Genomic DNA, 14,115 nt, shown 5'->3' with positions numbered 1-14,115 from the left:
CTGAGAAGTGTCTGTTCAGGTCTTTGGCACATTTATTTACTGGGTTATTTGTTATTTTAGTGTTAAGATTTTTGAGTTCTTTATATATCCTGGAGATTAGTGCTCTATCTGATGTGCTTGTGGTAAAAATTTGATCCCCAAATATAGGCTCTCTATTCACTGCACTGATTTTATTATTATTATTATTATTATTATTATTATTTGCTAGAAGAAGCTTATTAGTTTGAATCCATCCCATTTATTGATTCTTGATTTAATTCTTGTGCTACAGGAGTCTTATTAAGGAAGTCAGGGCCTAATCTGACATGTTAGAGATTTGGGCTTACTTTTTCTTCTTAAACCAGGGTCTCTGGTTTAATTTCTAGGTCTCTGATCCACGTTGAGTTGAGTTTTGTGCATGGTGAGAGATACAGACTTAATTTAATTTTGTTTCATATGGATTTCCAGTTTTCCCCACACCATTTGTGGAAAAGGCTTACAATATTAATTCTGTCTTTCCAAGAATAAGGGAGATCTTTCCATCTTCTAATTAATGTCTTCTTTAATTTCTTTCTTTAGTGTTCTGTAATTTTCATTGTAGAGGTCTTTCACCTCTTTTGTTAGGTTTATTCCCAAGTATTTTATCTTTTTTAAGGCTGTTGTAAATGGGGGTAGTTTTCCTAGTTTCTCTTTCAGAGGATTTGTCACTGGTGTATAGAAATGCCTTTGATTTATGGGGTTTGCATTGATCAGTTCAGGGCCAGGTTTTGCCAGCTACGGACCAGTCGCATAGTCACAAATACCATGCTGCATTAGCAGCTGCCAGGGAAAGGAGGGATTTAGGGGCTAAAGATACCTTGATATTGCTTCTAAGCTCCAGCTAGTGATCCAAGCTGTGGTTTGGCCAACTAAAGATGGTGAGAAAGGTGTGCCAAGATGGAGGCAGCTGCTATCAGAGATGAGTTGTTGGTTTGGGTGGGGCCAGGTGGTGGAAGTGGCTGCGTGTTCAGAGTTGCAGCTCTGTGGAGTGCACTGTTGTGGCTGATGGCTGTGTCCAGACTCTGTGCGGTGTCCCCAGGTTCAGCCTACTGCATGTAGGGGACTTCAGTGGCTGCAGTGTCCCAAAATGGAGACAACTGGGGGAGCCCCACTTTGGTAGATGGGGTCTACATAAGAGTGGCAGCAGGAGTTCCTGTGTGGGAACGGTGGCCAGGAATCCTGGGCAGGTGCTAATGTCGGTGGTCCTCCTCGGGCACCCAGAGGTCCTGTGTGGATGAGTGGGTGGGAGCCCTGTGCTGACACTGAAGCCTGGAGACCTCTCTGTGAGCACCGTGGCCATGATTCCTGAGTGGGATCAGCTGTCCGGTGTCCTCTAATCACTCGCAGAGAAACAGTATTCCCACTACTTGAATCCCAGGTCCTGGAGCGACACAGAATGCAGCCACCCTCTAGCCCGACATCTTAGATTCCTTCCTAAAAACTTAAGATAGTCATTCATGTGTCACATTTGAAAAGCAAAATGAAACAAATCTAAGCCTTGGAGATAGATGATAAGGGGTTTGCTAAGGTCATGTCACTTATTACGTAACTGGGAATTTAATTCAGATCCGTGTGACCTTAGAGCCTTTTGTGCTCCTAAATATACTACAGGTATTGTACAATATGTGTACATTCTCATGAACCATAAGTTGACTGTTCATGGATACTAACAATTTAATTATACCTATGTTTAAAGAGAATTCTTTTGAAATAAAATCAAACCCACATTTATCTATTGCAGTGATGTAGTTTCAAAGTGTTAACAGAGAACTTTTGAGTTACAGTTATACAAAAATCCTAGGATAAAATTTTGATCCTCTTTCTTCCACTTTTGAAAGAAGAATATGGATTTTGAGAGAAAGAGGTTGTAAGATAAGGGGAGCCTGGTACAAGGTAGTTGTTGCTTGAAATTTCCAGTATTTTCTCAAGAGGGTACTATCGTGGTTAATGTCGTTTAGGTTCTTGGTATACATGGTGAGTACTACATGTACATTTATTGAATGAACAAAGTTTTGGGATAGATGTCAGTGCACAAAGAACTTTGGTGTTTTGTGGCTCATGCAGAAGTTCTTGGAACAAACTCACAGAAATGTGTTCATCTTACCTCTACATTGCTTAGATGTGCTCAGCTGTGTATAAAGCTAGTCCTTATGAAATAAGGAAGCGGAGTGGTCCAAGGTTAGTTGAAGTTACAAAAAGTTGAAGTGATCTTGCTGAATTGCAATGCAGCCATCCTTTTCCTTCCTTCCTGAATCACATCAAATATTAATATTAACCTAAGATTCCATTTACCAGAATCACAAAGCATGTTAGATACATTTTAAGCAGCAAAAAGAAAGTATATGAGACAGTGCCAAGAAACCTCTTTATCATAACCTTTGTCTTTCCCTTCAGAACAACAGTCAGTGCTCTGAGAGTGAGACCATCCCATTCTAAATGGAGCCTCTCAAAACTAATGCACACCAGAGAGAAGCAATGCCCTCTTCACTCTCACAGCCAGGCCCCTGATGTTGGTAAATTCCATTGTTTTGGTGCATAAAGCAATGTCATTTATTTTCACTGCTTCCTAGTATTTGTATGAATATGCCACAAGTTATTTATTGGTTCTATTATTGATAGATATTCATGTTGTTTATAGGTTTTGACTATTAATAATAGTGCTACCAGGGAACAATATTATAAATCTGTCTGTGAACATATATATGCATTTTTAATGGATAAATCCCTAAGAATAGAATTACTGAATCACAAGATATTTATCTGACATTAGTGGATATAGCCAGTTTCCAGGGTGGATGTGCCAGTTAGCACACTCATCAGCAGTTCATGGGAATGCCAGTTTCTCCAAATTCTTTACAATCCAGCTTCTTATATTTCAGGTGCTCCAGCAAGTATATAGAAGTATCTCCTGATAGTTTTAGTTGTATTGCCTTGATAACTCTGTTACAGCTGAGCATCTTGTATATTGATTACTATTTGAATATCCTTTTTGTGTAATGTTTTGCCTATTTTACTATTAGTTTGTAACTTTTTATTGATAAATAGCAGAGAGCACGTGTGTGTGTGTGCACAAACGTATGTTTGAATTCTTTGTTGGATGTGTTTTGGAAATATTTGCTCCAACTTTTGTGACACGAGCTTTCATTCTCTTTTTGGTCCACTTGATAAATGGACATTCTTAATGGAAATATAATTCAATTAAAAAACCTGATGTTTTCTCCTTTTTTGATTAGTGCTTTTTAATGTTCTGTTTAAGAAATCTTTGTACCAAGGACATAAATTTCTCTTAAATTATCTTCTAGGACTACTTGTATTGTAGCCTTCAATTTATGTCCATAATCATCTGATATTGACTTTTGTGTTAAGTATAAGGTTAAGATAAATATTTTCCTCATGTTAATATGAATTGACCCACTACAATTTATTATAAATATTATTTTTCATTCACTAGATCACATTATCAGCTTTGTTAATTTCAGTGGACTGCATGTATGTGATCTCTGTCTGGACTCAATTCTGTTTCATAGAACTAATTACTTTTGTTTATACAACATTTTCTCTTCATTGTTGTAACTTTATGATAAATCTTTTTTTGCTTTAAGATTGTCTTGATTTTCTTAGTCCTTTCAATTTCCATATACATTTTAAAATTGGTATGTAAATTTTCCCACATTTGGGCTCTCCAAATACGCCATACATTTGATTAGGATGGCACTAAATCAATTTAGGGAAAATTGACATCTGAACAGATGTCTGAACAGCACTGAAACTGACATGTTGTATCTCTGTCTACTTTTATCTTCTCTAATTTCTCTCAATAATTCTTGACAATTTTATGTGTAGAGGTTATTTATAATTTAGTTAGATTTATTTCTCTTACTATACTTCTGACACTATTATTAATAGTATAATTAAAACTTTCTTTTCTGGGGACTAGTATGTAGAAATATGATTGGTGTGTATATATTGACTCTATTTAATTACTCAAATCTAATGGCTTATTGATGGAGATTAAATTTGAATATCTATGTCTAACATTGTATAATTTGTGAGAGTTTTAATCCTTATTTTTTAATTCTTGTATTTTTTGTTTTATTTTGTTTCACTGACAAGTAGAGAATTTTATACTTGTTTCATTCAAGAGTTCAAAGTGATTTCTTTCAATATTACCATTAAGTGCAATATTTAAGTTTTTACACTTTTTTTTTTTATCAGAGTAAAGAATTTGCTTTGTTTCCTAAGAGTTCTTTTTTAAGGCACAAATGAGTGTTGAATTTTAAAAATGCTTTTGCTGCACCAAATAAAATTACCATTTTGGCTCTTTTTTTGTTTCTTTATAGTAATTTAAATTGACTTTTGAATGTAGACCAACTTTTCTTTTTGGAGTGAAACTCACTAGGATATGATGTATTATTGTTCTTGTGAATCACTGGTTTTGCTTTTATAACTTTAAGGTTTTATTTTATTTTTAAAAATTTTTTGGGTACCAGGGATTGAACTCAGGGGCACTGAACAAATGAGCCCAATCCTAGATTGAAGATTTACCTAGAGGAAGACTTTCAAATATAAATGAATTTCTTTAATTGAATGAGACTATTCTGATTTTCTATTTCTTCCAGTATCAGCTTTGCAAATGATGTTTTTTCCAGTCATTTGTCCATTTCATGTAAGCTATGCAACTTATTGAGCAAAATTTTTAAACACATCCTCCTTTTTATTTTTTAATGTCTATAGAAAAATTTTGGTTCTATCTCTTTTTCCATACTGATACTGGTACTGTATATGTTCTCTCATTTTCCATCATCAGTCTTCTAGAGTTTTACAAATTTATTAAGTCATTTCAAGGAACTACTTTGACTTCAACTTTTGACTATTTAATAGATTTTTAATTGCTTTTACTCTAATATGTACCCACTGAAATTATATTTTGTAAAAACACGTTTAATTACATTGTTCTTTCGTTAAAAATAACTTCATAGGCTCCTCATTTTATATATATATAAATTCCATGCATATGTGAAGTTGTGCAGGTTGTCTCTGAGCTCTCTGATCTCAAGTCTAGATTTTCTCCCTCTTGAACTTTATACTCTATTTAATTTCACTATTAAAAATCCTGACTTGGGCTGGGGATGTGGCTCAAGTGGTAGCGCGCTCGCCTGGCATGCGTGCGGCCCTGGTTCGATCCTCAGCACCACATACCAACAAAGATGTTGTGTCCGCCGAGAACTAAAAAATAAATATTAAAAATTCTCTCTCTCTCTCTCTCTCTCTCTTTAAAAAAAATCCTGTCATTTTTGTGTAACAAACTACTTATGATTATTGTACCTTCCAATTACTGTTATTATTACTTTTAATATTTCGTTATCTTTGACACTACTACTTTTTTTTTTCCTGGAATCTTATTTAATTGAGGAATCTGATGCACTTCCCATACACTTGCATTTGTGGTTAACCTCTATGTCAAGTCAATTGAAATTACTTTCCTATTCAAAGGAAATGCATTTTTTTCTCTTTTCTACTATATAGCAATCTGTCTATCCCAATGGACTCTGAGATACTGGGCAAAACAAACAGCCCAACACTTTGTAGAGATCAAGAAGTGGTGTATTTAAAATTAGTTATTTTAATGTTTGTTAGATTTGTTTTTTCTTGACCTTTCTTTCTAAAAACATATACCTGAAATATCAAATAGAAGGAATGTAATAAATTTTAGAGTTTTTAGATTTCTATGTTACTATTACTCCAATCACAATTAACAAGATCTACAGGAAAAAAAAAAGAGAACAAAGCAGACCACTTTTTACTAGTATCTATAAAATTCCTGTGGTTATTCTGTAGCATGACATGGACAATCGTATTTGTCCAATGGCCTTCCGAGAGACAGGGACTTTGAGTCTACGCAGCTACACATACTCTATCAAATATTGTTGCTTAATTACTGAACCAGCCAATTTCCCATTTCTTTACAACTGAGGATTCTTTCCTCTTGTCTTATAGAATATAAGGGAATGTGCATTGGGAGAAGTGCATGGTGTAATGAATCCATTCTGTTTGAATCTTGCCTACCAGAATACTTGAAGACAGGAAAGGAGTAAAGGTCTCACCCAAATGGTATCTTGAGGAGAATGTAATAGGCATTGTTCACAGAATTTTGATAAGATTTAGGCTGATCATACCTTGAATAACAGTGTTCTATCACCAGCATTAGATATAAGTGATGAGACTAGAGAGTGATTTCTAGAGTACAGGTAGAGGTGGCTCTCTGGAGAATGCCATTAATAGAAGCTAAGACAATTAGCCCTGGGTTGCACAGAGTCTGCCTACAATAACTGAGGGGAAGGAACCAGGGCAATAAGTACTAAGATAGCACTCTCCTCTTTTTCTTCTTTTCTCTAACATTCCTCCCTCCCTCCTTTCCTCCTTTCCTCCTTTCCTCCTTCCAGATATATTGCTAGAGTTCCCTATTGAACAAACTCCACAGGACATTATGGATGTTAAATAAATCAATCAGCCTCCTTGAGAACAGTAGAATCTGGGGGATCAGAAAGGGAAGTGCACAGATCCCAATGAGAAAAGGCATCTCTCCATTTTCCCAAAAGCAAAAGAATAGTTTCACTTGACAGAATAATGAAGGCGCCCAATGTCAGCAGCCTGACTAGCTGGGGTCAGAGGTCAGGGAAGCTGTGTTCATCCTGAGGCAAAACAGACAGGAAAAAGAGATCCTGTGTTTCATGTCTTTTAGTTTTGTGTTCCCAGGTCTGGTCTTGTTTCTTCAGCCTGTCCTTCAGTTACGTTCCTATGAAAATCAAAGGTTAGCGTTACTATTAGCAATGCCCCAGTTACATGTTGAAAACAGTTCTAACCACAAGGAAATAATTGTAAACAAAGCTCAGTTAATTACACAAGACATTCTTGGCTTCCCTAATTAAGGCACAGTTCAATACTACTAGCTGGGTATTTTTTTTTTTTTTTCAAATTGTGAATAGATTTAGTAGGAGCTTGTCTAGTGAACAAATAATGAGATCAGTGTCTCAGAAAGAATCTGATTAAAAAAATTATTCACCAATCATTTGCTTTCAGCTGCTTTACAGAACTTTTTCTGCCTATGGCATGAATGTAGAAGAATGTACATTTACTCCACAGAGTCTGAAGTTCCTGTTACCTGGAGGATGTTTATTTGGTCATGTAAAAAGGGCCTGAGAAATAAAGGATGATCCCACTGGGACATGACATTTGTCTTACTTATGGTTCTGGTACCATTTGTGACTGGCTTCCTTCTCTGACATGTTTCTATGTTTCACGCAGGTAATATGTACAAGGTGAGAAGTGGCTATTTAAAGAGTTAAGTTTTAAATCTTTTCTTTCTTTTTTAAAAAAGTTCACATACAGTATTAGCAGGGTACAGAGAAGCCAAACACCAGTTGTATAGATCCCTTTAGTAGTTTTGAGATCTAGGATATAATAATATAATATTGGCCTTCTGTGTCAGATAAATGCAGATTCAAATCCTGGCAAATAAATACATTTTCTGTATGACTTCAGGAAAAATAGCTTAACTTTACTGAGTCTCTAGGTCTTTTCCTGTAAAATAGGGATTATTTGTCCCTCGTGGTGTATGACACATACAAAAATCATTTATTTTATCTTTCCTTTTTGAGAATTAAATGAGACAACAATATATAAAGGGCAAGGCCATTATCTGGCCTGTGGGAAATGCATAGCCACTCCAGGTTTTATCCCTCCTCAGTTATTTCCACTCTAATAATCCATGTATTTCTTATCTTCAAAATGCTTTCATTATCTGTTCAGGATACCCTGTTAAAATTTAAAAAAAAAAAAAAAAAAAAAAAAAAAAACACCAGAAAAATGTTACTGTGATGAGATGTGTGTGGAATGAATGAGAACGGGAATTAAAATATTCTATACTTAGAACTTTCCTCATATTATGTTCTCTCACATAGAAATTTTGGTTATTTTGATTTCCTATTTGAAGCTGTTATACATGTTCTGTGAGTAGGCAAATGGGTCAGCCATTATGCAGCGAGTATGGTTCTTGCTAAATTTAGATAAACACTAATTTAGCACTTGAATTTTTAATCTGCAGATTCAATTCATTCAGTTTATAGCTTTTGTCACAGACATTTCTAGTAAGATGTTATTAATTATCATCCCAACCACTTTCCAATTCTTATCACTTTTACTTGGGAAAATGTTTCACACCCAACTTCCTCCTTTGTCATGCCCACATTTCGGCATTGGAAAATGGCAGAATTTGTGTTCTGATCATTCCCTATGGAAGGTAGATGTGTGGAAGTGAGTTTAGAAGAAGCAGAGTCTCCAGTCATAATAGCAAATGCCATGGTGTTTTCCTCTCTACCAGGTTTTCTAAGGTCTCTCTCCGTGATTCCCTTCAAGATTGTAGCAGTGCCATGAGAAAGTACTATTAATATTTCCTATTTCACAGATGGTCAGACGTGAATTTAGACGGATTAAACTTCCACCAGTTCTCACTAACAATTAGTTACAGAGCTAACATTTAAAAAAAGGTTTGCCCAATTCCAAATCTATGTGACTCTTTAGGAGTTGCCTAGGTGGGCCATGATGGAAGCCGGAACTAAGAGAATGTTTTACAGGATGCCTCCCTGAATCCATAAACTATTTGGTGGTGGTAGGGGGAAGTTTTCCAGGCTCAGTGATGTACTAATTAAGGGAAAATGAGGGGAAAGGAGGAGTCTGGTGCTGTTTACCAAGAAAGAGAATGCAGAGGGAGTGAGGGGAAGGAGGGGGAAGTAAGGAACAAAACTGTTGATTTCAGTTTTGGACCATTTAAGTTTGAGATGTCAGGGGACACTTGGGAGAATAAGTTCAGGAGGCATTTGAATACACCAACCTAAAAATTAAGGCAAGAAATAAAATTTTAAAGTCAATACTCTGCCTTACAGCTCTCATGGGATTGCCTAGTGGGGATAATACAGGCTGTGGACTAGATACCTGGACAATGGTCACTTTAAAAGAGAGAGATAGAGAAAAGAGTTCAGGATAGTGGGGAGGCTCAAAGGGGCTGGAATCACTACAGGCAGTAGCAAATGCCAAGGAAGACGTGGTGACCTGTGAAAGTTGAGCTGTGAGGTTTAACAAATGTTTTCTTTAGGGTGGCATTCCTCCTTGTGGTGACTCAGATATGTTTGTAGAGCTTATTCATTATTTGGACTGGCCATTATCCACCATCTTGGAGTTCTTGGTACCTATCTAGCAGATGGGCAAAGAGGAGACAGGGCACACTTGTTTTTTTTTTTTTTTTAACCACTTTAACCCAGAAGTCTAATAAATACCATTCACTCAAATTTTTTAGAACAGAACAAATTATAGGGGACCCCCAGGTAAAAAGGAGGCTGAGATACACAGTCCCTGGTTGGGCAGACACTTCCCTGAAACAACTCTAAACTCCAAGAGAGGGGACACATATGTTTGATGGACAGCTATTGCTACTAGGGGAAAATTAAAACTAAAGTGTCAACTCAAATTGGAAATGTGGAGATTCTTGGTAACCTTTGCCAAGTGTGGGTCATAGGAGCCCTTTCTAAAGGTAAGCTCATTCTTGAAGTATCCCTTGACTGGAACTAATTTCAGCATAGGCATAAATGGATCCAGCTTGTTGCATTCCAACTAAGCCAATATTTTGCATATAACTTAGGTGTCTAACTCAGAGTCAGTATCCCCCCACTCCAGGGCCTCATATCTGCACAGCTGTTCAAAGTGAGTGCCCACATGTGTTGGTGTAGTGTGACAGAAAATTCTCTCTCTCTCTCTCTCTCTCTCTCTCTCTCTCTCTCAGCTTGTTTGCTAAATGAAGTTGTGATGTCATAAGGGTCATATGTCTCTAATATTGTTTTGGTACTTCAGTTACATTTGTCAGAAAAATTGTATAATTTTTTTCAGCAAAAAAACAAAAACAAAAACAAACAAACAAACAAACAAAAAAACAACAAACCAAAACTGAGTGAACTCATTATTTTGTAGAAAGTCTACTGGGAAGGCAATAGTTTTGTTACCGTCATTGCAAAGACCAAAGACCACTATTAGTGCTCTACGCTAATGATATATTTTCTTAAAAATATATCATTGTTATTTTAATTTAGTGATGCCCAGTTTTATATAACTTACAATCTTATAAAGCTATACTAAGTAGTTTGAAACTTAACCTAGACAATAAATAGTAAAAATAGCAAGAAAAGGAGGGGAAAATTACGAGGACACATTTTAATTCAATTTGAGAAGTATTTATCAGTAAGTGCATCAGATCATGTTGTGACGGATAGAACAGAAATATGATAAGCTGGATTTCCTGACTCCAAAGAAATGAACACATGTTCAGGAAGAAAAAGATATAGTCACCTAAAACAAAGGGCTCTTGCCTATGATGATGTGCCCAGGTTTGATGTGCAGATAAAAACTTCTGCTATGAACTGGGGAGCTGAAAAAGCTTTTGAGAACCATGGAAACAACATACATTAAGTGGTTACTTTGTGTCAGAAATTGTTACATTTCTGCTTGTTAGATAGATACTGTTAGGTTCAATTTTGAAAGTTCAAGCTAAAACGATTGCATATTCTTTCTTCATTACATGCCAGGATTCCAACCCAGGCCTCAAGTAGTCAATGCAGCAGGCTCCTGGTTACACCGTGCTGTGCTCTGTGGAAAACCTAGAGCTTATTTTATTCTTGGGGAAACTTATACTACCCATTTCCTATCGCTTCTCAGGTCCAACTTGGACATTTTGTCTCCTCCTTTAAAATACCATCTAATTTGCAGAATTTAGTCTGTTTGACATTTTTGTTGGAGTACAGTAAGAATTGGCAATGCTGAGAATCACAGTTTGGATTATACTCCTGGAAAAGAAGCATTTATTATATAGAGTTTCAAGTTGAATATTGGGGCTTCTCTAATCTGCTCTCCTTCCAAAATTTTATTCATTTTGAGTGTAAGGTGGGAAATCAGAGTGGGCAGGATGCTTTGCCAGGATTTTCTCACTTTCAAAAGTCATCCCTTCCAGAACAGCCCTAAATCTAGACACATAGCTTGTCATTACCAGCTCTCTCATATTTGCCCGGATGGTAAACAGGTCATACACTCTGATAAACAGCAGTTTGACAAAGAACAGAGACACGCTGGGGCCATTAAAATGTGCTCACTAGCTTTCTGACATAGAAAACAAATTATGCAGTAGCAAGTTATAAAACATCAAGTTTGAAAAAACGAATCTGCTCACCATTGAGAACTGGTAGCTTTATCAGATACTCTATCACAGTCCATGAGAAAGTTTCCCTGGGAATTAATTAAGACCATTAGCATAATTTATTGTGACAATATTTCATAGTCATTAAACAGTTGAGTATGAAATGTTAAAGTGGCAGAATAGATTTGAGACAATTAAGACAAAATAGAGAAAGTAAAAACTAATAGAACTTAAAACTAAGCCGGAATCTGTCATATCTGATATTTCATTTGAAACTCCCAAATAGGGACTGAGACCAAATAGAAGATGCTTCGTGTTTAAATGGGCTGTAGGATGTGTTTGTATGTAGTTCAGAAGGTAGACTTCTTAAGTTAGTGGTTTTTAACATATTCATGGCAAGTTTTAAAGTATGAACACACTTAAGGCTGTGTCTATAAAAATATATAAAGACACATTTCTTTTTTCAAATGTGACTACGTGATTGATTTGGGGTTGGAATAGTTCTTTTATAATAAAGGATGAAAAATAATTCATTTTCCCATCATTATTTTGGCAGAGAGTAGAAATATCATTTGATATGAAAAAAATCTAGTTAGAAATATTGGGCTCATTCACATTTAAGAAGTTATTTTGAAAATCCCTCAGATTAAGAGAGAGAGTTTATTCCCCCAGTGACCAGCACCATTAAGTTCAGCTAGGAATGGAATGCTTACGCCTGTGAATGGTTAATCGCACCACTGATTCAAAGAGTCCTAGGCTGCCACAACACAGAATTAAAGTTTTAATTCTTTTATGGCTTGTCCAAATGCCGAATCCCTGAAGCAATTGTTATAATTTACAGAAGAAAAAAAAAAGCTCAAGAAAAAGAATATCCATCTTTTAACATTATCCACAAGGGTCTAGTTCTGATTGCACACATAAAACAAAATAAAAGTATCTAGCTCAAATAATTAAAATGTTCTTGTTTTCTATTTTTAAAAATGTGTTCATTTGTAAGTGACTCTAAAAGGAAGGTTTAGGAGAAATTGTCATAGTTTGCATTGAGAAGAGGTATACTTTTAGAAATGATACTCTAGTCACTCCAACAACAAATTGACAGTTGTCATTCTTCTAATTCATTCACTATCCAATATTCAGGAAATGAAACAAGTAAAAATGCAACAGTGCTAGCAGGTGATATTTGCTTTTTACTTTGTTGACAGGTAATAGGGAAAAGAGAACCACAGGAACTAGCCATAGATTAGAACTGGGAATGGCTTTGAAGATCCTCATTTTATAGAGGAAAAAACTAGGGCCCAAAGATATCAAGAGATGGTGCTTATGTCACATTGCTAATTACAAATAGCACCAAAATCAGAACCAACAAGTTTTGACTCTTGTCTATGGTTCTTTCCCCCATACTGGCTTACTTGAGTGTGAATAACATCTTGACCAGGTCTTGTGAATTTGGACATAGGAAGCAACTGGAAGTTTCTGCAAGAAAAGGGAGAGAAGTCTGGTGTTACTCAGGTGACTATCTCAGTATCCAGATTCTGTATTTTAGCTGAGAGTCCATACTGTGAGTCTTCCATGTCTAGTTTCTCCACATTTTGCCCCCAGTGAATAGGTCAGTGAGATCCCTGGGTCTCAGGATGCTACCAACATCCAGCTGCTAACAAAAACCAAAACTCTGAAGTGTACTTGCCTCACTTCTCTGCACCCTCCGAAATCAGTGACCCTCGAGATGTATCCCTGCTCTCTTGTTCTGTCTGCTTTCTAGTTTCAGAACCATGTGTGCGTGCCAGCATGAGATTTTTCACAATCCATTCTACCTCGATTGAGTCCTGTCCAGCAAGGCATTTATTTCCCAGTGTGGCAACAAATCCTGCCACTGACCTATATTCAGTGTTGTGTTCTCATAATGATCAATACCAGCATTCACAGCTTGAAGGAACATCTGTCATGGAAGTAGCATCAAAAAGGTCAAGTCTTATTCTTGGGAGACCTATTCTGTTTGCTTTTTTATTTAACAAGTTCACCAGGCTTGTTTCTAAGAGAGTGTGAGCTTCCTGAAGGCAGTACTTACAAGTTTTTTAGTAATTTTAATGCAAAGAAATGAATGACATATAAAAATATCTTCTAAGAATTTATTTTGAATAGATATTCAGGAGATATGAATAATAAAATAAAGCTATCATACAGAATCCTGGGTGATGAGGAATCCATGGGATGTTTACATATGAATTTCACCGTCTCTTTCCCACCAGATTTTTGGCATCTGTTTTCAGAGCCTCTGTGCTAAGTGTGAACATCTGCAGAAGAACCTGACTAGCAATACGAATTTCCAGGAATTTCTTACTGGAATAAAAGTTACTCTTAATCTGCTGATAAAAAGGCTTTAAAATTAAAAAAATAAATAAATAAACAAAATGAGTTTCTGAAATTCTTTAAAGAGCTTCAGAATATTTCTTGTGTTTAAATGGCACTAAAATCATTATATAATTGTAAATTATTTGCCTGAGTCTGGTTGTGTGTCTCACACCTGCCTCTGACTTTAAAATATTCAGTTTAGGAAGCTTTTTTTTTTTTTTAAAGAGAGAGAGAGAGAATTTTTTAATATTATTTTTTTAGTTTTTGGTGGACACAACATCCTTTGTATATGGTGCTGAGGATAGAACCTGGGCCACACGCATGCCAGGTGAGTGTGCTACCGATTGAGCCACATCCCCAGCCCCTAGGGAAGCTTTTTTAAAGTAAATTACTTGAAGTATTGTCACAGAACACATGATCTGAGATTAGTCAGATGTGCAACTTTTAAATATAAAGTTAAAGAAATATTATAAATAAAAAATAGGTCTTGGGGTATTTAAAACCATCCAGTT

This window comes from Urocitellus parryii, chromosome 11 (assembly GCF_045843805.1).
Source record: "Urocitellus parryii isolate mUroPar1 chromosome 11, mUroPar1.hap1, whole genome shotgun sequence".
NCBI classification, from domain to species: Eukaryota; Metazoa; Chordata; class Mammalia; order Rodentia; family Sciuridae; genus Urocitellus; species Urocitellus parryii.
Note: the sequence above shows the minus strand (reverse complement) of the source record.